Source organism: Typopeltis vanoorti, chromosome 3 (genome assembly GCF_054136105.1).
Source record: "Typopeltis vanoorti isolate ZY-2024b chromosome 3, IOZ_Tvanoo_1.0, whole genome shotgun sequence".
NCBI lineage: Eukaryota > Metazoa > Arthropoda > Arachnida > Uropygi > Thelyphonidae > Typopeltis > Typopeltis vanoorti.
Window position 1 is genome coordinate 42,991,863 of NC_143551.1, and position 21,710 is coordinate 43,013,572.

General features: G+C 37.9%; 1 protein-coding gene and 1 non-coding gene across 2 annotated transcripts in view; both read left to right on the forward strand.

Moving 5' to 3' along the window:
* LOC150108079 (dynein axonemal heavy chain 3-like) overlaps window positions 1–21,710 on the forward strand; it is a 1,881,116-nt gene that overhangs the window by 1,726,723 nt on the left and 132,683 nt on the right. The window lies entirely within an intron of this gene.
* On the forward strand, window positions 13,025–13,106 carry TRNAS-GCU (transfer RNA serine (anticodon GCU)). The gene has a single exon. It is a non-coding gene; the product is annotated as a tRNA-Ser (tRNA).

Consider the following 21,710-nt stretch of genomic DNA (forward strand, 5'->3'; position numbering starts at 1 on the left):
TTTGCATTGAGTTCAGTGCTTGACCTGTTTTTTTACTATTGTGCTCAAAGTGGACATGGAGAGTCCAAGATCTTTTGCTAAATGCACACGTGTTCCGGAATGCCAATCTACACGTCGAAGAATTGCCATCTTTTCTTCTACCGAAATACATTTTCTGTCTTTTTTCTCCATGTTACTAACACGGATAATCCACCACTGCAACTTGAAAGCAACTTTCACATGCTAAATTACGTAGCAGAAATTCCGCAATATCAATTCGTACTGTGATTAAAAAATCATGCTATCACTCATCACTACATTACTGCGGCAAGCGTGCAGGTCACCGTGATTGCGGAAACGAAACTACAGCCGAAAGTAAGTAACACCATCTGAGAACAGAAATGCGCAGATTTCCGCAACAATCGATTCGAAAATCAGTATTGCCACCCGAGAAAAAAATGTAAATCACGGGAAATAACGTCCACATCAAGTTGTTAATGGTGGGAAAACAATACATCATAAGAATAGGCCTTAAGACGGGACCAATGGAAAATGACGTAAATGGCAGGAAAACGTAAATTGCGAGAACATAAAAATGGGGTTTTACTGTAATTATTATAATTATAAAAATTACTATAACATGACAGCTCCATGGGATCGTGGGACTCATCACAGGAGACCACTCTGTGCTACACAACCCACCCAACAAATATATTTATTTCTTTTATAATTTTGTGCATTCCTTGCTTGTTTCTCTGGGAAAAAATCTGAACCTGCAGGAATTAAAATAAAAATAAAACATCATATGAATTAAAAGGGTTTTGATAGATATGCAAATTGGTATCTAAATTTGAGCAGAGCAAATAGGATTGGATGTTCAGCATCCCAAAAGAGGAGTCACTAATGCTATGCTGCAGAGGTCTGTTTTTGCACCACTGTTTTTCAACTTGCAAACAGTTGCACTAGAGATATGCAACTGTTTGCAGTTAATGTAAAATTATGGAGAACAATGAGGAGTCAAGCAGACATTCAGGTATTAGAGGAGGCCTTGAATAAATTGTACAAGTGGGCAACTGAGTGGACTATTCAGTTCATTGTTGCAAAGTGTAAAGTTCTAAAATTTGATATACAATGATGGGATGCAAGGTATACACTTGGTGGGGAAATTATGAAGGAGATGAGAGATCTGGGAGTGTTGGCGTACAGGGACCTGAAGTTCAGAGGTCACATTGTGCAAATCATATGAATTAAAAGGGTTTTGATAGATTGCCATGCAAATTGGTATCTAAATTTGAGCAGAGCAAATAGGATTGATATCATCATATGGCTTTATGGCTATGATGTAGAGATCCTTAACATACTGAAATAAAGATGTTATGGTTCCATTGTATAAAGCCTTGATTAGGCCTCATACGGATGGTTCCACAGATTTGGTCACCTTGGTTTTATGGTGATCCAGAGAGAACTGACTAAGGTGGCAGCTGATCTTTGGAATGCAGAATACAAAGACAGATTGAAGGAATGTAATGTGTATATTCTCATGAATAGAAGGAAGAGGAGAGAGGATATGATGGAGATGTTTAAGCTGGTAATGTGTTGTTACTGGGTTAATGTTTGAAGTAATTTTTCACAGAATGAGAGGGGGGGGGTAGAACAATGGAGACATCCCTGAAAACTGTATAAGGATGGTGTGAGCAGGGCATAAGGAGCAGGTTCTTTGCATGAAGAGTAGTTGGTGATGTATTCAAATACATTTGGTGAATTCATACATTGGTGAATGCTGACACATTGAACGAGTTTAAATCCCAGATTGATAAGTTTTGTGTATTACACTGTGTACCTGCAATGAGTTTTTTGACTGCCATGAAAGTCTGATGTTAATAATAATAATAATAATTTATAGAAAAATGTTTGAATATTTAAGAAAAATGCTCAGTTAAGTATTTACTCAGTTAATACTGTATTTTTTGGAACTTTAAAATTAATTAAATAAAAAAAGAATGAGAATCTGAAAGATTTAAACTATTTGAGGATAGCTGATAAAGGGACTGCTAGAACACATAAGATCCATGAGAGGCACACCTTTTCCTAGCACAGTAGAAAAATAAGAAGCAGAAAAAGAAGAATAATGCATGAAGTGGTTTTTGTTACAGAACTTGGATGGAAGAACAAGACCTACAAACATATCAGGGTCTCAATAATAGGTAGTTCGCTATCACCCATCTAAAATTATTATCATAATTACCTAGAAAACTGTTTTCTACTATACATTCTCAGCCATTTCTGTAGGTATGTTATGCTGATGACATATCTGCCATTTACCTCTGTGTTCTCCACTACCTTCAAACATCAACAAGTTCTTCAGCATTTTAAATACAATCAAGGAAAACAGCTCTGTCTCTGCCTAATAAGTGTCATTTGAATGCAAACGTTCTCTTTTGGGTAGATAGACCATCATTAGAGAAGTGGAGCGATGAATCGAGGCTGCAATAAATGTCTCAAAACTCCCTCACAAATTCAAATGAACCCAGTAAGATCTCATAATATTGGAATTTTAAGAGATAACAGATTAATTTGGAGGGAAATTATTGATCGGAAGATAGTAATGATGTAACTTTTTCATGTAGTATTATCATAATTATCCTGTACATCCCCTGAGGGTACATATCAGAAATTTGATGATGATGATGATGTTATTATTGAGATGTTATTGTGTATGAATGGAGGATTAAGTGGAGTAGAGGATGTATCATGTGCAGTGGAATGCACTTCTGTGATGAGTTCCTGGAGGAGCCTCATAATAATAACAAATTTCTTGACATACATCTGACACAGACAGTGTACAATTGTATTCCATCAATCAAGTAAGAGTAAAATGGATGAGCAGTGAAATTAGGCAAACAATAGGGGAAAATAAGTTTATTGTGGAGGATAATTACCATGTTTGTATATTAGATATAGATATTAACATAAAATATAGCCTAGAAAATGGCAAATGGTAGGCTAAAAGTCATCAAGCATGATATGGAAGTAAAGAGGGATAGGGTGATGTGCAATCAGAGCAAAGGAAACCCAAGAGATTCGTGTATAGAGGCTTAAGTGCTGTGAAGACATAATGTTGGAGGTTTAATGGATTTTTTACAACACTCAGAAAGGATTAAAAAGAATTTAATACTTCCTATATTTCGTCCTAGTCACTAAGACATCTACGGGGATTACAAAAATAACTAATGTAACATAACACAAATATCATACAATACTAAGCCCAACCACGTGGGTGACACTAAAGTCCTAAATAGGTGAAGCGTCCTCTAAGGGCGGTTGTAGGTGGCCTGGAATATAAAGTAGGATCTCTGGTGATGAGTGTTTCCCAAATTTTCGGAAGCTTAATGCAACCGTATTTATTAAGATTTGGTTGATTTCTAAGAGCTGCTGCTGCTTCCAAGAATAGTCTCTCTTTCTTGAATTTGCTGTGATGGAGCATGGTGGTTTTCTTCCATGATACTCTGTGGGTGGTGTCCAAGACATGGTCAGCCAAGCCTGAATGACCATAGTTGTGTTTACAGATGTAAGACTTGTGTTCCTCTAGGCGGATGGATGCTGATCTGCCTGTCTGTCCAAAGTATGCTAGCTTACAGGAACAGGGTACTTTGTAAACTCCAGGCAGAGAGAGAGAGAGGAGGGAGCTGATCTTTTGTAGAACGGATAAGGGTAACAAGTTTGCGGTGGGGCTTATATGCTGTGTGTAGGTTGTACTTTTTTAGAATCTTGGCTATTTTTTCGGATGTGCCACGGATGTAGGGTATGGTGATGGCATTTTTAAATTCTTGTTGACGAGAAGGACCGGGAATGGGAGAGGAACTGATTATTTTTTTCATACTGTGATCGCTGTAGCCATTGGAGAGGAATGTGTTGTGTATGTAGTTAAGCTCAGTAGTGAGGGCAGTTCCACTGGAACAAAGATTGTGGGCTCTCTTGGTAAGAGTTTTAATAATGCTATATTGTTGAGAGGGGTGGTAGTGTGAAAGTTTGTGAATGTATCTGCCTGTGTGTGTGGGTTTTCTGTATACAGTGAAGGCAAGTGTATCATTAGGCAGGTGTGTGACTAAGGTATCTAGGAAGGGTAAACAATTGTTCTTTTCCTTTTCCATAGTAAACTGGATTCTTGGATGTAGGCTATTGAGATGACTGAGGAAGGAGTCTAATGTGTCTGGGCCATGAGGCCAAATAGAGAACACATCATCTACATATCTTAGCCAGATAAAAGGTTTGAGTGGGGCTGAGTCTATGGCTCATTTTTCAAAATCTTCCATATAGAAATTAGCAAGGGGGGGGAACCCATGGTGGTTCCCTCTATCCGCTTGTAGATTTTGTTCTTCCAAGAAAAATACCCAGAGTTAATGGCAAAGGAAAAGAGATCTAAGATGTCAGAAGGGAAAACTTTTTGTAAGAGAGATAAGGTGTCAATTAAGGGAATATTAGTAAACAAAGAGGAGATATCAAAGCTTACCAATAGGTCTGATTTATTCAAAGTTAAATTTTCTGTGAGGGCTTTAAAGTGGGTCAAGTTTTTTATATAGGAAGTGGACCTTCCAGTGAGGGGGGTCAGAGAGTTGGCCAGCTGTTTAGACAGTCTGTAGCAAGGTGCATTGGTGGCATCTATTATAGGTCTGAGTGGGGAATTTGGTTTGTGGATTTTTGGTAAGCCGTAAATTCGGGGGGGATGGGAGCGGAAAGGTTTAAGTTTTTTTGTGATGTCGGGGGGCCAGGAAGATACTTTTTTAAGTAAGATTTTTAATTTTTTAACTTGTGTTTTTGTGGGGTCGTGTTCTAGTGGGATGTAGGTAGCGCGATCGCGGAGGATAATATTCATTTTGCGATTGTATTCACTGGTATTAAGAACGACTGTGGCATTACCCTTACCCGCTCTGGTGATGATGATACTTTTTTCTTTCTGTAATTTCAGGAGAGCTGTGCATTGGGCATACGATAAATTACTTTTTGGAGGCGAAGAATGAGCAAGGATGTTGGCTACGTCAAGTCTGATGTTACATGATGGCTACAGCGATCACAGTATCAAAAAAATAATCAGTTCCTCTCCCATTCCCGGTCCTTCTCGTCAACAAGAATTTAAAAATGCCATCACTATACCCTACATCCGTGGCACATCCGAAAAAATAGCCAAGATTCTAAAAAAGTACAACCTACACACAGCATATAAGCCCCGCCACAAACTTGCTACCCTTATCCGTTCTACGAAAGATCAGCCCCCCCCCCTCTCTCCCTGGAGTTTACAAAGTACTCTGTTCCTGTAAGCTGGCATACTTTGGACAGACAGGCAGATCAGCATCCATCCGCCTAGAGGAACACAAGTCTTACATCTGTAAACACAACTATGGTCATTCAGGCTTGGCTGACCATGTCTTGGACACCACCCACAGAGTATCATGGAAGAAAACCACCATGCTCCATCACAGCAAATTCAAGAAAGAGAGACTATTCTTGGAAGCAGCAGCAGCTCTTAGAAATCAACCAAATCTTAATAAATACGGTTGCATTAAGCTTCCGAAAATTTGGGAAACATTCATCACCAGAGAGCCTACTTTATATTCCAGGCCACCTACAACCGCCCTTAGAGGGCGCTCCACCTAGATAGGACTTTAGTGTCACCCACGTGGTTGGGCTTAGTATTGTATGATATTTGTGTTATGTTACATTAGTTATTTTTGTAATCCCCGTAGATGTCCTAGTGACTAGGACGAAATATAGGAAGTATTAAATTCTTTTTAATCCTTTCTGAGTGTTGTAAAAAATCCATCAAACCTCCAACATTAAGAAACCCAAGAGAGTTCTGTAATATAGTAAGCAAGAGTAAGAATAATTACCGAGTATCATCATCATAACACTAATTATGGGTATAGACCATATTGGTCTGTTCTGGTCTCGTTATCCATCCAATATCCTTTTTTGGAACCTACCCTGCCTTCTCTTTCCAATTGGTTATATTTTAGTATTTTAAAATTAGTTTAATCCTTTATCCAAGTGTGAGCAAACAAAGTTTGCTCCTGAAAGTATCTTCAGGACTGGGGTAAAGTGGTACAACACCAGGGCAACTCGTTGCAAAGGTGGAGCAAGCTACCAAAAATCTTATCTCAGTATCTCTTATAATGTAATGCAAAACACATCGCGGATATGTCTAATGTTATGCATTAAGGGAAGGGCCACCACCCAGACTAGTTTCGACCTTTATTGAGTTCTCTTCAGTGGGAGCCAGGCCCAAGTGGAGATACTAGGCAGAAGCATTAGCAGGTCATCTCTTCCTATAGGAGTTGCCAAATGGTGTGCCACCCTTTTTTAATAAATTACTCTGGATTTAGAGAAAGATGTTGAAAGTTTATTTTTCACTTGGTTAAAGTATAATAAAATTAGTTTAATCCTTTATCCAAGTGTGAACAAACAAAGTTTGTGCCTGAAAGTATCTTCAGCACTTGGGTAAAGTGGTACAACACCAGGGCAACTCGTTGCAAAGGTGGAGCAAGATACCAACACTCCTATCTCAGTATTTCCCATAATGCAAAACACATCTCCTTGCAGATATGTCTAATGTTATGCATTAAGGGAAGGGCCACTACCCAGACTAGTTTCGACCTTTATTGAGGTCTTTTCAGTGGGAGCCAGGCCCAAGTGGAGATACTAGGAGACGAAATATAGGAAGTATTAAATTCTTTTTAATCCTTTCTGAGTGTTGTAAAAAATCCATCAAACCTCCAACATTAAGAAACCCAAGAGAGTTCTGTAATATAGTAAGCAAGAGTAAGAATAATTACCGAGTATCATCATCATAACACTAATTATGGGTATAGACCATATTGGTCTGTTCTGGTCTCATTATCCATCCAATATCCTTTTTTGGAACCTACCCTGCCTTCTCTTTCCAATTGGTTATATTTTAGTATTTTAAAATTAGTTTAATCCTTTATCCAAGTGTGAGCAAACAAAGTTTGCTCCTGAAAGTATCTTCAGGACTGGGGTAAAGTGGTACAACACCAGGGCAACTCGTTGCAAAGGTGGAGCAAGCTACCAAAAATCTTATCTCAGTATCTCTTATAATGTAATGCAAAACACATCGCGGATATGTCTAATGTTATGCATTAAGGGAAGGGCCACCACCCAGACTAGTTTCGACCTTTATTGAGTTCTCTTCAGTGGGAGCCAGGCCCAAGTGGAGATACTAGGCAGAAGCATTAGCAGGTCATCTCTTCCTATAGGAGTTGCCAAATGGTGTGCCACCCTTTTTTAATAAATTACTCTGGATTTAGAGAAAGATGTTGAAAGTTTATTTTTCACTTGGTTAAAGTATAATAAAATTAGTTTAATCCTTTATCCAAGTGTGAACAAACAAAGTTTGTGCCTGAAAGTATCTTCAGCACTTGGGTAAAGTGGTACAACACCAGGGCAACTCGTTGCAAAGGTGGAGCAAGATACCAACACTCCTATCTCAGTATTTCCCATAATGCAAAACACATCTCCTTGCAGATATGTCTAATGTTATGCATTAAGGGAAGGGCCACTACCCAGACTAGTTTCGACCTTTATTGAGGTCTTTTCAGTGGGAGCCAGGCCCAAGTGGAGATACTAGGCAGAAGCATTAGCAGGTCATCTCTACCTATAGGAGTTGCCAAATGGTGTGCCACCCTTTTTTAATAAATTACTCTGGATTTAGAGAAAGATGTTGAAAGTTTATTTTTCCCTTGGTTAGAGTATAATAAAATTAGTTTAATCCTTTAGCTTGCTCCACCTTTGCAACGAGTTGCCCTGGTGTTGTACCACTTTACCCCAGTCCTGAAGATACTTTCAGGTGCAAACTTATTTGCTCACACTTGGATAAAGGATTAAACTAATTTTATTATACTCTAACCAAGTGAAAAATAAACTTTCAATATTTTAGTATTTGTATAGGATGTCGGGTGTTGGCCATTCGGTTCACATGTTCAGTTCATTTTTGTTTATAATTGTTTAGTTTATCTTCTATTGATTTTGTTTTTAGTTCTTTTAAAATGTCTTCATTCCTTTTTTGATCTAATAATGTGCATTTTGCAGTTCTTCTCATAAATCTCGTTTCACTTGTTTTTATTCTTTGTTTATCTTGTTTGTTTATTGCCCAAATTTCACTGCCATATAATAATGTGGGCACTGCTAAAGTATTGTATATTTTCAAACGTGTTTCTTTTTGTACTATATTTGGGTTGAGTGTTCTATTTATTATTATTATTATTATTACTACTTCACACCTCCAGGGAGTCCAAAGACTCGTCTACAACTGTCTCCACCACTCAATCCACCAACCTACCTCAACTACACCAGTGCCATCTACCACCGACCACTACCACTAGTATTTCCACAGACAATCACAAATATCCATGTCCATGGCAGGATTTGAACCCACAGCCTTTTGGTTGGAGAGCGGATACGCTAACCACTCAGCTAGCCAGGCTGACAATTTATCAGGCCTATAATCTGTAAAAATTTTGAAGTTTTTAATTTTATGTCTTTATCTCCTTCACATGATATTTCACATCCAAGATAACTGAAAGTATTTATCTGTTCTATTATTTAATTATTAATAACTATTTTGTTGCATTTTGTGGACAAATTGGAGTTTGTCCACAATGCCATTGTTTTAGTTTTATCTATGGAAATTTTCATTCCAAACTGTTCTACTATAATGTTTAAATTATATATTGCTCTTTGTAAATTGTCTTCCTTATCTGATATTATTACCTGATCATCTGCAAACAATAGCGTATTTATTTTATTTTGTTTTATTTATTTATTTTGTTTTGTTTATTTTATTTAAAAATAAAAAATAAAAAAATAAAATATATACCAAGTATTATAATGTTGAATAATGGTGGCAAAGTGATCATTGCAGAGGATATAGTGGAATTATTTAAAGTGTAGTTTGCAATTGTATTTCATACTGGTGAATACAATATTGTGCAAAGCCCAGGAGGGAGGCAAATACTAGAGGGACTAGAAGTAAATGAATTTTATTATTATTACGTGACACCTTCTGGGAGTCTGAAGACTCATCAAGGGAGGGCATCTACTCTACAACTCTCCATCTCCACCGCTCAATCCACCAGCTACAACGAACCGCAACTACCAACGCCATCATCATCATCTACACCGACACCATCTACCACCCACCACTACTAGCATTTTCACATATAATCACAAACATCCATGCTCAAGGTGGGATTCAAACTCACAACCTTTTGGCTGGAGAGTGGATACTTACCACTCAGCCAACCAGACCAGCATCACTGAAGAATGCATCACAAGCTTTCCTTCAGTGATGTAGATAAATGGTTTGGCAGCATGCTTTTTACTCTTAGGAATGCTTTCACATCAGTTGAAGAAGTTTAGGATAGATGGTGAAAAATCTATAATTCAGTATGGGCTGTGTAGTATTGAGTAGTCACAATAAGGCAGTGGATGGATATATTGTTATGTATTTTAGGAATATGCAAAGGAATTGATTTTGCCATTTACCTGATTCTTTAATGAAATCCTTGTAGTAGCAGGGTCTAAAGGGGTGAAAGAAGAGCAAAGTAGTGCAGCTGTATAGCAGAGGTTTCCAATTATAGACCAGTCTTACTTACCAATCTCTACCATACCTCAGTCCTGTATATTTAGAAAACTGAGGTATGGTAGAGATTGGTAAGGATAAGAATTATAGGATTGGATTGATAGGTATGGGATTTGATATGCACAGGATGAAGCAGCAAACATACAGAATAAGAGAGACTCATATTCAGTGACCTTTTATTATTATTCGTTACACCTCAAGTGACATTTATTGGACTTTACAAAGGAATTTGACAGATTGTCTTATTGCATGTTGGTGTACAAGTTAAGTGTGATGGATGACAGACTAGTGAAAAAATAATGTGATAGACACAAGTAATTTGTTTATAGATACCAAGAAATTATATTCTTGGTTTCATCCTTTATGTATATAAAGATGAATAGAATAAAGATTTTTGTATATAGAGGCTAATGACTTCACATCAGTTGCCTTAGTATCCTATAATGCAAGGCACATATCCTTACAGATACGTGTATATCCTCATGAATAAGTATAATGCTATGCATTATGGGAAGGGCCACTACCCAGACTGGTTTTGACCTTTATTGAGGTCTCATCAGTGGGAGCCAGATCCAGAAGAGATACCAAGGTTGAAGTAATGCAGAAGTCATATATTTACTGATGAAACCTCAATATAGGTTGAAACCATCTGAGTAGTGGCCCTTCCCATAATTCATAGCATTATACTTGTCTGCAAGGATATGTGCCTTGCATTATGGAATACTGAGGCAATTGATGCGAAGTCAGCCTCTATATCCAAGTAGCCCAGTCATTAAGTTGCTTCACACACAAACTTTGTTTGCTTGCACTTGGGAAGGATGAAACCAAGAATATAATTTCATGGCATATTTAATTTATAGTACAACCAAGTGAAAAAACTTTCAACACAAGCAATTTGGGTTATGGAGAAATAAGGTTACAAAATAGTATTGAATGTCACTTTTCTAACTAAAAAAAATCATTAAAAATTATTTGTTAATCAATTTGTATGTGGCATGAAGATGATATCCAATTGTTTATTGATGATGCAAAACTTTAAAGAGCTATAATAACTGATCTGCATTAATCACTTGGCCACCATCATTCAATAGTGTCATACTTTGTTAATGTTGCATTCTGAACTGGCAGAACTCTACTTCAGGGAATGTTGGCACTTCAGAAACTAGTGGTGATAGTGAACAGTGACATAACTGAAACAATATCATAACTCTGAAATGTTGTTATGAAGAGAAATTTAGGAAGCATTAATTGGAAAGCTTGGTGGAGATGGGTTGAGGACAAGTGTTAACAAGGGTATTTATCAGCTTTTAAGTTAACAAGAGCATTTATCAGCTTACCATAGGAAGAATTATTCGTAGAGGAAGGGAGAGCGTAGAAGAATGAGAGGCCATCTGGCAGGTATAAATGAGGTAGAGGTGAGATGATATCAGAAACATTTGAATTGGAGAGGAAATTTTACAAAATTAATATAAAAAAATTTGATGCCCCCCATTTCTAGAACAAGTGATAAAATAAACAGATTTGACATGAAAATTAGCTTTTTTTTTTAATAATATAAAGCTAAATATAAATGTTTCAAATATAAAGTATTGTTACAAAGAGTTGTCTTCGTGTATATATTATTATTATTATTATTATTTGACACCTCCAGGGAGTCTAAAGACTCATCGAGGGAGGGCAGTTGCTCTACAACTCTGTCTCCATCACTCAATCCACCAACACCATCTACCGCCAACCACCACCACTAGTTTTTCCATAGACAATCACAAACATCCATGCCCAAGACAGGATTCGAACCCGCAGCCTTTTGACTGGAGAGCGGATATGCTAACCACTCGGCCAACCAGGCCGGCAAATATATATTAGAGGAGAGATGAATTTCATTGCTCAGTGTGTAACCATTGCCCCAATTATTGGAGGCCTGAAATGGCTTGAAAAAGTTCATATTTTTTTCTAGAGCAGAGATTCTGTAGTTTCTGGACTACGTAAAAAATAAATAAGAATATAGAAAAATGTACAAAATTTTTTCTATTTAAAAAATAGGAAAAAAACTAATCTTTGCATATTCATGGTATGAATGTACACAGGTATCCATAGAGGGCGTTCCACCTAGTAAGGACTCAAGTCTTTTACTCACGTGTTTAGTGAGTCACATAAAAACAAATTCTTGGTAAAATTAAATTTAAAAAATACATTTGAGGTGTTTATTGTTATTATTATTATGAGTTCCTAACTCCCTGGAGGTCTCTCTTAATAATAATAATAATAATTATTATTATTATTATTATATGAGCACCCACCTCTGTTGCAGTCTGAAGACTCAATGTAGGAGGATCAAACTATCTGTCATGCCTCTCCTTGAACCCATCAACAGACAGAGCACTCACAACTGACTCTATAAACCTATTCCGTTATTCAACGCTTCCCAAGCAGAAAATAATCTAATGTTCACATCTTTACTCTTGACCACAACACTCTTACTCAACTTCCAGAGATGATCTCTTGTTCTCCCCATCCCCTCTCAAGACAAGTGCTGAAATATTTCCCCTGCATCAATCCTATAACACCCTTTAAGAATCTTAAGTATTTCTATCATATCCCCTGTTTTTTTTTTTGACCAACTTTTGCACCCCACAATCTTTCTTTCTGCATAGGGAGTATTCCACAGGTAACTCACCATCTTAGTCTTACCTACGGAATCTCTCCACCATTTTCTCATTCAAATGAAACCCTGGTGACCAGAATTGAGCACAGTAATACAGATGTGGATGTATCAGGGTCCCATAAAGATGAATGTAACAACTTCCTTACCTCTGCTTGTTAGTGTGTTCTTCAACAGTAAAGAGTCCTATGAGTTACCGTCACAGCATTAGCAATATGCTCTCTAAACTTTTTTACATAGTGTCAACACTATATTTACTACCACCACCAAATCCCTAGCCTCATCAATGTCCTGGAGTACAGCTCCATCAGTGTGGTAAAGAGCTTCTAATCTATATTTTTCCGCATTAAACTGATGTACATTTTCTTTTATCCATCCATATGTCAGTCAATTTAAAATCATCCTTGCAAGATGATTTTAAATTGGCTGACAGCCAATTTAAATCATCCTGCAAGCTCTCTACATCAACTTGTTTAACTATTAGCCTACCCAATTTTTTATTTTTATTTTACATTTGACATTCGTAGATGCCATATGGTCACTCCCTTACCTCACGAGGTTTGGGGAGTGAAATCTTCTGCTAGAAGAAGTGGTAGAGTTGCAAATACCCTTTCCACACAGAGTAAGTAAGACAATCACAAACATCCAAGTTCATGGTGGGATTCGAACCCGGGGCCTTTTGGCTGGAAAGTGGATACACTAACCACTTGGCCAACCAGGTTGGCAATGATGATGAGGCAGCCGAGTAGTTAAGGCAATGGACTGCTAATCCATTGGGCTCTGCCCGCATGGATTCAAATCCCATCCTCGTCAGTAAATATTTATTTAATTATTTTTGCCAGCCTGGTTGACTGAGTGATTAGCATGTCCACTCTCCAGCCAAGAGGCTGCATGTTCGAATCCCATCATCAGCATGGATGTTTGTGATTGTCCTACAAACTGTGTGTAGAAAGAGAATCTGAAATCCTACCACTTATTATAGCAGAAGACTTCACTCCCCCAAACGCAGTGGGAGTGACCATATGGTGTCTGTGGATGTCAAATGTAAAAAAAAAAAAAAAAAAAAAAAAAAATTTTTCTACCTAATTTTGGTTCATGAATAGCTCCCTTTAAATTATTTTCTATATCATTTATGTACAAATGAATGCTGATTGAGACTTGAAGTTTATCTCTGCTCTTCTTCTCAATTCACAATAGCGAATTGAGAAGAAGAACAGAGATAATGAACAGCAAGATGGCTCAGTTGTGTGAAGCAAAGGTGGTTCACTATGTGAATCTGTGGAGTCAGTTTGAAGGAAAGTTGGAATAATTTAAAATTGATGTATTGCATTTGAATGGGCTTGGTGCTGGACATTTAGAAAGGCTATTGTTTGCTGAGAAAGCACAGAATCAAGAGTTTAATGTAGCAACGATCTACGGGTATAGTGAAGCAGGACAGCACAGCTAAACTAGTTGTATGACACAAAGAAGATGGATACGGGGTTGAAGATGTAGTTGTAGTAGCAAAAGGTGATGGAATGCATAAAGGTAATGATGAGATGGGTATGAATGGCAATCAGAGTCAGGATCAGGAAAACAGAAATGGTCAGATTGAAGAGAGAGAGAGAGAGAGAGAGAGAGAGAGAGGAGTATGGTATAGCAGCTAGAATAGAGAATGTTGGTGCTGGTAAAATGGTCTCAAAGGATTGTTATGTATGTATACAAATGTAAGGAGTATTTGAAATGAGAGATGAGTGTGTCGCATTAATTGAGTCAGTGTGGCCAAAAATAATTGGTATGAGTCAAACTTGGTTGTCTGAGGATGAGTGATGTCAGGAATAGAAATGGAAGGATATACAATTTTTCAGAAGGATAGGAAAGTGAAAAGAGGAGGGGAGAGTGCTGTTAATCATTGCAGAGGAATTGTGTCCACAAAGTGTGTAAATTGATAGTACTCATGCAGATTTTGAATCTGTGTGGTGTGAAGCTAAAATTAGTTGGCTAATATATCTAAGAAGATGCTGTTATAGGCCAGGGAATGTAGAGAATACTGATTGGGAAATGTTATGGCAAATTGATTGGGCATGTAGAAACAAGTTGATCATAACAAGAGACTTTAATTACCTAATACAGAATGGAAGGAGGAGATAGTATACGGGAACAAGGAGAGTGAGTTTGTTGAATTTCTGAAGGATAAATATCTTAAGCAGCATGTGACTGAAGAAATTAGAGGCTTTCATTTTTGGAATTTGGGGGATAATTTCACAAGATGTAGTTGTTAATGAGCTACTGACACTGCTGCAGTTAGTGAGAATGATCATGATGTACTTATATGGGATGTAGCGAAACAAGAAAAAGTTACTGCCAGAAATGGATATATGTGGAAGTATCTGTTGTTAACCAAGTCTCACTAATGCCTATAACTTTTGCAAGGGATACACTAACTAATGCCAAAAACTCCTCCCTCTTGTTACTGATACTTCTGGAATTAGTATATAGAAACAGTAGCATCCTCTTAGGGACCTCCCTGCCAACCACTTTTGCATCCTGAATTATCTGCCCTATTTGATATTGTTGCTTGAGAGACCAGTTTTGCATGTTTTGGTTATTCTCCCACTCACTCTTCACATGGGTGCCTGTACACACCCACATACACACTCTTACCTGCATCCTCTCTAACTGCTTTGGTTTTTCTTACTTTGTACTTCTGCACTATTCCTATCCCATCCTATTCCCTCAGCCATACAGCTGGTGGGGGAGATGATTATGAGCAAGGTAGTTTCCCGTTGCCTTCCTTGCCATACTATATCCTATGACTGCATCCTGTGTGTTCATGGAACTGGTTTGCCTGCTTTTGGAATGAAAAACCCCAGATAAACTGGTGGAAAAAAAACCTGCTGTCCACGCCCAAGATCAGCTAACTTGGCTATGGCTGAGGAAGATCCTTAAGCTCACATCGCCGACAGGAATCGAACATAGGACACTCCTTCCCCAGGCATATGATTTGCGAAGCACAAAGCCACTAGGTTAACTGTGCAGACCTTTCCACACTATTAGTGAAGAAATTTTCCACCAAACACCTAACTCTGAATCCATTTAAGTGTAGTCCATCAGCATTATATAAATCCTTCTGTGTCAAATTCAGACTGTAGGTCCACAAACGGTACATCATTTCTTCTGCACAACTTATTTATAAACATACAAGTGTGTGTGCACGCGCGCGCGCGTGTGTGTGTGTATAAAAACATACACATATATATAAACATATTTTAGTGGGAGATGAATTTCATTGCCTACTGTGAGACCATAGTCCCACTTACTGGAGGACTGAAGTGGCTTGAAAAAGTTCTTGATCTCTAGAGCAGGGTTTCCAGACTATGTAAAAATATATTAAAAATACAAAAAATACATAAAATTGAGATAAATTCACTGATAAATCTCTATGTAAAAAATCTACTCCTCACATCCCTCTTTACAACACTCTTACATAACTTCCAAGGATGGCCTCTGGTCCTCTGCTCTCATTGGTGTGGGATCAACATAATATATGAGGGTGGTCTGAAAAGTTCTCGGCCTTCACCATAGATGGCAACACTATCGGCAAGATTTTTTTTCTAAGTTGGTATATCTGTCATAAACATCCATGTGAAATTGCAAGTCATTCTATCAAGTAGTTTGTTTTATACAGCTGTCTGAAGCAAAAATGTTGTCTGTATCCCTGGAAATGGTATGGGCACTCTTCTTCTGCGTTTTTGACAATTAAGAAATGGGCTGTCAAGTTTAAACGTGGCCATACCAGCCTTGAAAATGATCCACGTGAAGGACGTTCAAAAAGTGTAACAACACCAATAATCATTGATGAAGTGCATGTGGTATTGGATGACTGGTGAGCCAAAGTGGGTGAAATTGCTTAGACTATAGGCATTTCAAAAGAACATGTAGGATATATTATGCATGAAGAATTGGACATGTAAAAGCTTTGTGCAAGATAAGTGCGTGCTTGCTCACAGCAGATCAAAAACGCACTCGCATGAAAATCTCTGAACAGTGCTTGGAGCATTTTAACAAGAATAAAACTGATTTCGTGCATCGATTTATTACTATGGATGAGACTTGAATTCACCATTACACACCATAATCCAAACAACAGTCAAAACAATGGACAGAAGCTGGTTGTTCAGTGCCAAAGAAGACAAAATCAGTTCCATCAGCAGGAAAAATCATGGCATCGGTTTTATTGGATGCCAAAGACATTTTGTTTATTAATTATCTTGAAAAGAGTAAAACAATAACAATGTTATTCCGATCTTTTAACCAGACTAGACAAAAAAATCGTAAGAAAAGAGCCGGTTTGCAGAAGAAAAAAAAATCACCTTTCATCAGGATAATGCATCTGCCTACAAAGGTGTGGGCAGATGCCTTGCCAGTTAACGAGATTTTTTACGTTACACGAAATTTTTTGTCACCAATCTGCAGCGAGCAGAAAAGCTGGAAGTCATTAACAGAAGTGAAAGTGGAGCTAGTAGTACAATGACTGTGCAAGACCTGGGATACAGTGAGGCTACAGTTTTGGACTATATTAAATAAGAGTAAAGAATACAAAGAACAAACAAAAGTTGCTACTACTTCTTTAAGCATGCAGATCACCCAAAGTAGAAGCCATTTAATGATCGATATGTAGCGTCTTCTATCACAATTCTATCACATGGATTGAGAATTATAACCATAACCATAACTAAACAAGAATACCTCTTAGTACAGGGAATATTCAGGCAAAAGCTCTCAATATTTTTACCTCATTAAAAGAAACCAAATTCAAGAGGAATGTAAAAGTTTTACTGCGAGTTTAGGATGGTTTGACTGTTTTAAAAATTGACCTGGACTGCATAATGTAAGAATAACTGGGGAATCTACTGGTGCTGATAAAGATTCTGTGGCCAAGTTTCCTGAAGATTTGCAAAGAATAATTCAGGAGAGTGATTATGACAATCGTCAAATATTCAACGTCGACGAAACTGATCTCCTTTGAAAATGTATTATTATTATTATTATTATTATTAAACAAGACCTCATGGAGTCAAAGACTCATCTAGGAGGTCCTTTTATCTCACACACATCTCATCATACCGGGTCTTAAACACATTCAAACTCCCTGCAGACACCACACTCTCAGGCAAGGCATTCCAATCATTCACAACTCTGCACGAAAAAAACCTGCCTCTCACTCCCCTACTCACACCCTCTTTATACAGTTTCCAGGTATGACCTCTGGTTCTCCCCTGATCTCCCACTATTCTCTGTAGAACTTCTCCACCATTGATCCTATAACAACCCCTTACCAACTTGTAGGTCTCTATCATATCTCCCCCTCTTCCTTCTCTCCACTAGACTCTGCAAATTACATCTTTTCAATCTTTCCTCATACTCGACATTCCAGAGGTCAGAGACTACCTTAGTCAGTCGCCTTTGGACCCTTTCCAACATCTCTTCATCCTTCTGAAAACCAGGTGACCAAATCTGGGCACAATAGTCCATGTGTGGCCTAATCAAAGCCTTATACAATGGAACAAGAATCTCCCTACTTCTACACGTCAGTGTCCTCCTCATCATTCCCAGAAGTCTTTCTGTTGTCTTCACAATTTTGGCGATGTGTCCCCTAAATTTTAGATCCTTATCCACTATCACTCCCAGATCTCTTATTTCCTCTACTTCCAACAATATATTCTCACCAAGCATAAATTCGGCATCCCATCTTTGTTTTCCAAATTTTAAAACCTTACATTTTGCAACATTGAACTCATATCCCCATTTGCTTGCCCAATCACTCAATTTATTCAAGTCTTCTTGCAAGGCCACAACATCTTCACTACTCTTTATGGTTCGTCCCAACTTTGCATCATCTGCAAACAACTGAATATCTCCATCCAAATCTTCGCCAATATCATTAATATACAAGTTAAATAGTAATGGCCCTAAAACAGATCCCTGAGGCACTCCACTAGTGACTTTCCTTTTCCTGGATATTGCACCCCCATACACAACTTGTTGATACCTATCAGATAGCCAGTCTCCAATCCAATGCACTAATCTAATATCCAACCCCATCTGCTCTAGTTTGACTGTCAACTTATCATGAGGTACTCTATCAAAAGCTTTTGCAAAATCCAAGTATATTACTGTGTATCCTTCTCCTCTGTCCAAGGAAGCAGTCACTTTATTGTAATAAGTAAGTAGATTACTAAAACACGACCTCCCTTTAGCAAATCCATGCTGTCCATCAAAGATTATACCATTGTTGTCAACCCAACTCTGGATCCTAGTTCTCACAAGCTTCTCCAACAACTTAACCACAACACTTGACACACAGATAGGCCTATAGTTTGATGCTTGAGTTCGATCACCTCCTTTATGAAGTGGCACAATCTTGCCCTCCTTCCACTCTTTAGGGACTTGACCAAGCGCAAGACCCTTATTAAAAAAAATATGTCAAGGCAGGTGTCAACTCTCTGGCACATTCCTTCAGAATATGCGGTGATATATTATCAAGTCCCACAGCCTTATTTACATCTAGTTTACTCAACTCCCCAAACACCTCTTGCTCACTTACAGTCAGTCTCTCCTCCCCATCATCAACTGCTCTTAATCTCTCCATGAAGTCACATTCACAAGATTGAAAGATCTTTATGAACTGCTCATTAAGTATCTCCACCACACATTCTGCAACAGCTGTCTTTATACCATTTCCTCCAATCAATGTCATCCTTCCATAATCATTCTTTCTTTTGCTGGCTACATATCGAAAGAACTCCCTAGGATTCTTTTTAGCTTCAATAGCTAACTGCTGTTCATACCTCTCTTTAGCTACTCTCACACACCAAGTCACTCTCCTTGCCTGGTCTTTGTAGAACTCATGAAATTGGTTACTTCCACTTCTCTTATGCTGCCTCCACAATGCCCTTTTTCTCTGTATTGCATGCTTAATCTCTTTATTCATCCATCTCACACCTAACTTATTTAACCTTCTCACCCGTGGTATACATTTAGACATTGCATCCACTAAATATTTTTTGAAAATCCCCCATGCTGCATTGATCTCTTTTCCAGCTAACTCCTCATTCCATGCTACACCTGCAAGCTGTCTCCTGAGCTCTTCATAATCACCCCCCCTTGTAGTTCCACATATATCCTTTTTTCACGGGGGTCCTTGCACTGCTGGCAACCACCCAAGTAATCACCTCATGGTCACTTTCGCCAATTGGTGGATGATTTGATACCTCATTGATAATTACATCCTCCGTTGAGATGACCAACTATAGGCCTATCTGTGTGTCAAGTGTTGTGGTTAAGTTGTTGGAGAAGCTTGTGAGAACTAGGATCCAGAGTTGGGTTGACAACAATGGTACCAAATCTCCGATGAGATGAGTATGCCAACAAAAACTTTCCTAGTTAAAACTGAAGCATCTCAACCAGGATACAAAGTATCTAAAGATCTTCTTGTGCTATTATCAGGAGGTAATGCAGAAGGCAACTTTAAACTCAGCATACATTAGTTTATTGTGTGCAAAATCCAAGATCTAACATTATTGAAGAAATCAGCACAATTGGAAAAAAAACTTGGATTTAATGAACTGGATAATGAAGATGTGAGAAACTTGCTCGATTCCTATTCAGAACAGTTAAGCGAGAATGATCTCCTTCAACTAGAAGAACAGCATGCATATGATGAAGAAGATAAGGAGTGTGAAGAAGCTAACTGCAATAGAACTTGAGCTAGTTTTCAATCACATTTAGCATGCTAAGGAAATTTCATTTGATGCTGATCCTGATATGGAAGGAAGCTTCAAAGTCTGCCAAAATTTTGATAAAGCGGTTGCCAGCTTTTTAACTAATTGCATGACAAGATGAAAAAGTCAAGCATGATTCAAACATCTTTACTTAATTTTTTTGTAAACAAGTAGCTCAATCAAATGTTTAGACATTAAATAAAAATGTAAGCAATGATTTTTATTAACTTCAATGATTTTGACCTCTAACATAGCTTATATGTTAGATTTTTTTCAAACTGTAATTTTTTTTCAAATTTACATTAACTGATGGATGAATTATAATTATTCCTGTTGTTTATTGTATTCACTTAAAGTGATTTTGCTTAGCCTGCATTAATTGGCAGATTAATTAATTGCATTAAGTGAGGTTTTCCTGTACTATCTATTTCCATCTTTTGCAGCTTGTAAAAATCAACTTATCATCTGGTAGTCTATGAAACGCTTTCGCAATGTCCAAAAATATCACTGTATATATGATTCTCCCTTATCTAATCTACTCATCACCTTGTCATAAAATGCAAGTAAATTGTTAAACAAGTCCATCCTTTTACAAATCCATGCTGACCATCATAAAGAATGCTATGTCATCAATCCAATCTTATACTCTATTTCTAACCAATCTTTCCAACACCTTGACTACAACTGTAGTTATACAGGCTGGTATATAATTGGAAACTTCTGTCATAAAACCATGCTTGTGTAGTGGTACTAGATTGCCTTCTTTCCATGCCTTAGGAACCTTATCCATTACAAGAATTTCATTAAATAACTACATCAAGGACATAGCTAACTGTTGTGCACACCTTCCATAAGATTATGTGGTGATTCATCCATTCATCCAGATCTGAATAGACAATCTGAGTGGGCAAATGACTGGAGCTATCATTTTAATGTTAGTGCAAGGTTTTGAAATTTGCTAGGCAATGTTGGGATACAGAGTATACAATTAATGTAGAAATTTTGAAGGAGATGAGAGGGGGGGCGGGGGGATTTTGGACAGAGACTTGAAGTTTGCAGGTCACATTACTAAAATTGTAACAACATCCCCAATGGATTATGGCAATACTGAGAAGGACATTGACATACAGAAGCAAAGAGGTTATAGTTCCCTTTTATAAAGCTTAGTTCAAGCTGCATATGGACTACTGTGCACAGTCTGTGCGGTTAACCTAGTGGCTGTGCACTTTGCAACCATATGACTGGGGAAGGAGTGTCCCAGGTTCGATTCCCGTCGAAGATGTGAAGAATTTGAGGATCTTCCTCAGCCACAGCCAAGTTAGACGGAACCACGGGGGGGGGGGGGGGGGGGTAATTATGAAGAGCTCAGGAGACAGCTTGCAAGTGTAGCATATGGAATGAGGAGTTAGCTGGAAAAGAGATCACTGCTTGGGGGATTTTCAAAAACTATCTAGTAGATACAATGTCTAAATGTATTCCGAGGGTGAGAAGGTTAAATAAGGTAGGTGTGAGATGGATGAATAAAGAGATTAAGCATGCAATACAGAGAAAAAGGACATTGTGGAGGCAGCATAAGAGAAGTGGAAATAACCAATTTCATGAGGTCTACAAAAACTGGCAAGGAGGGTGACTTGGTTGGTGAGAGTAGCTAAAG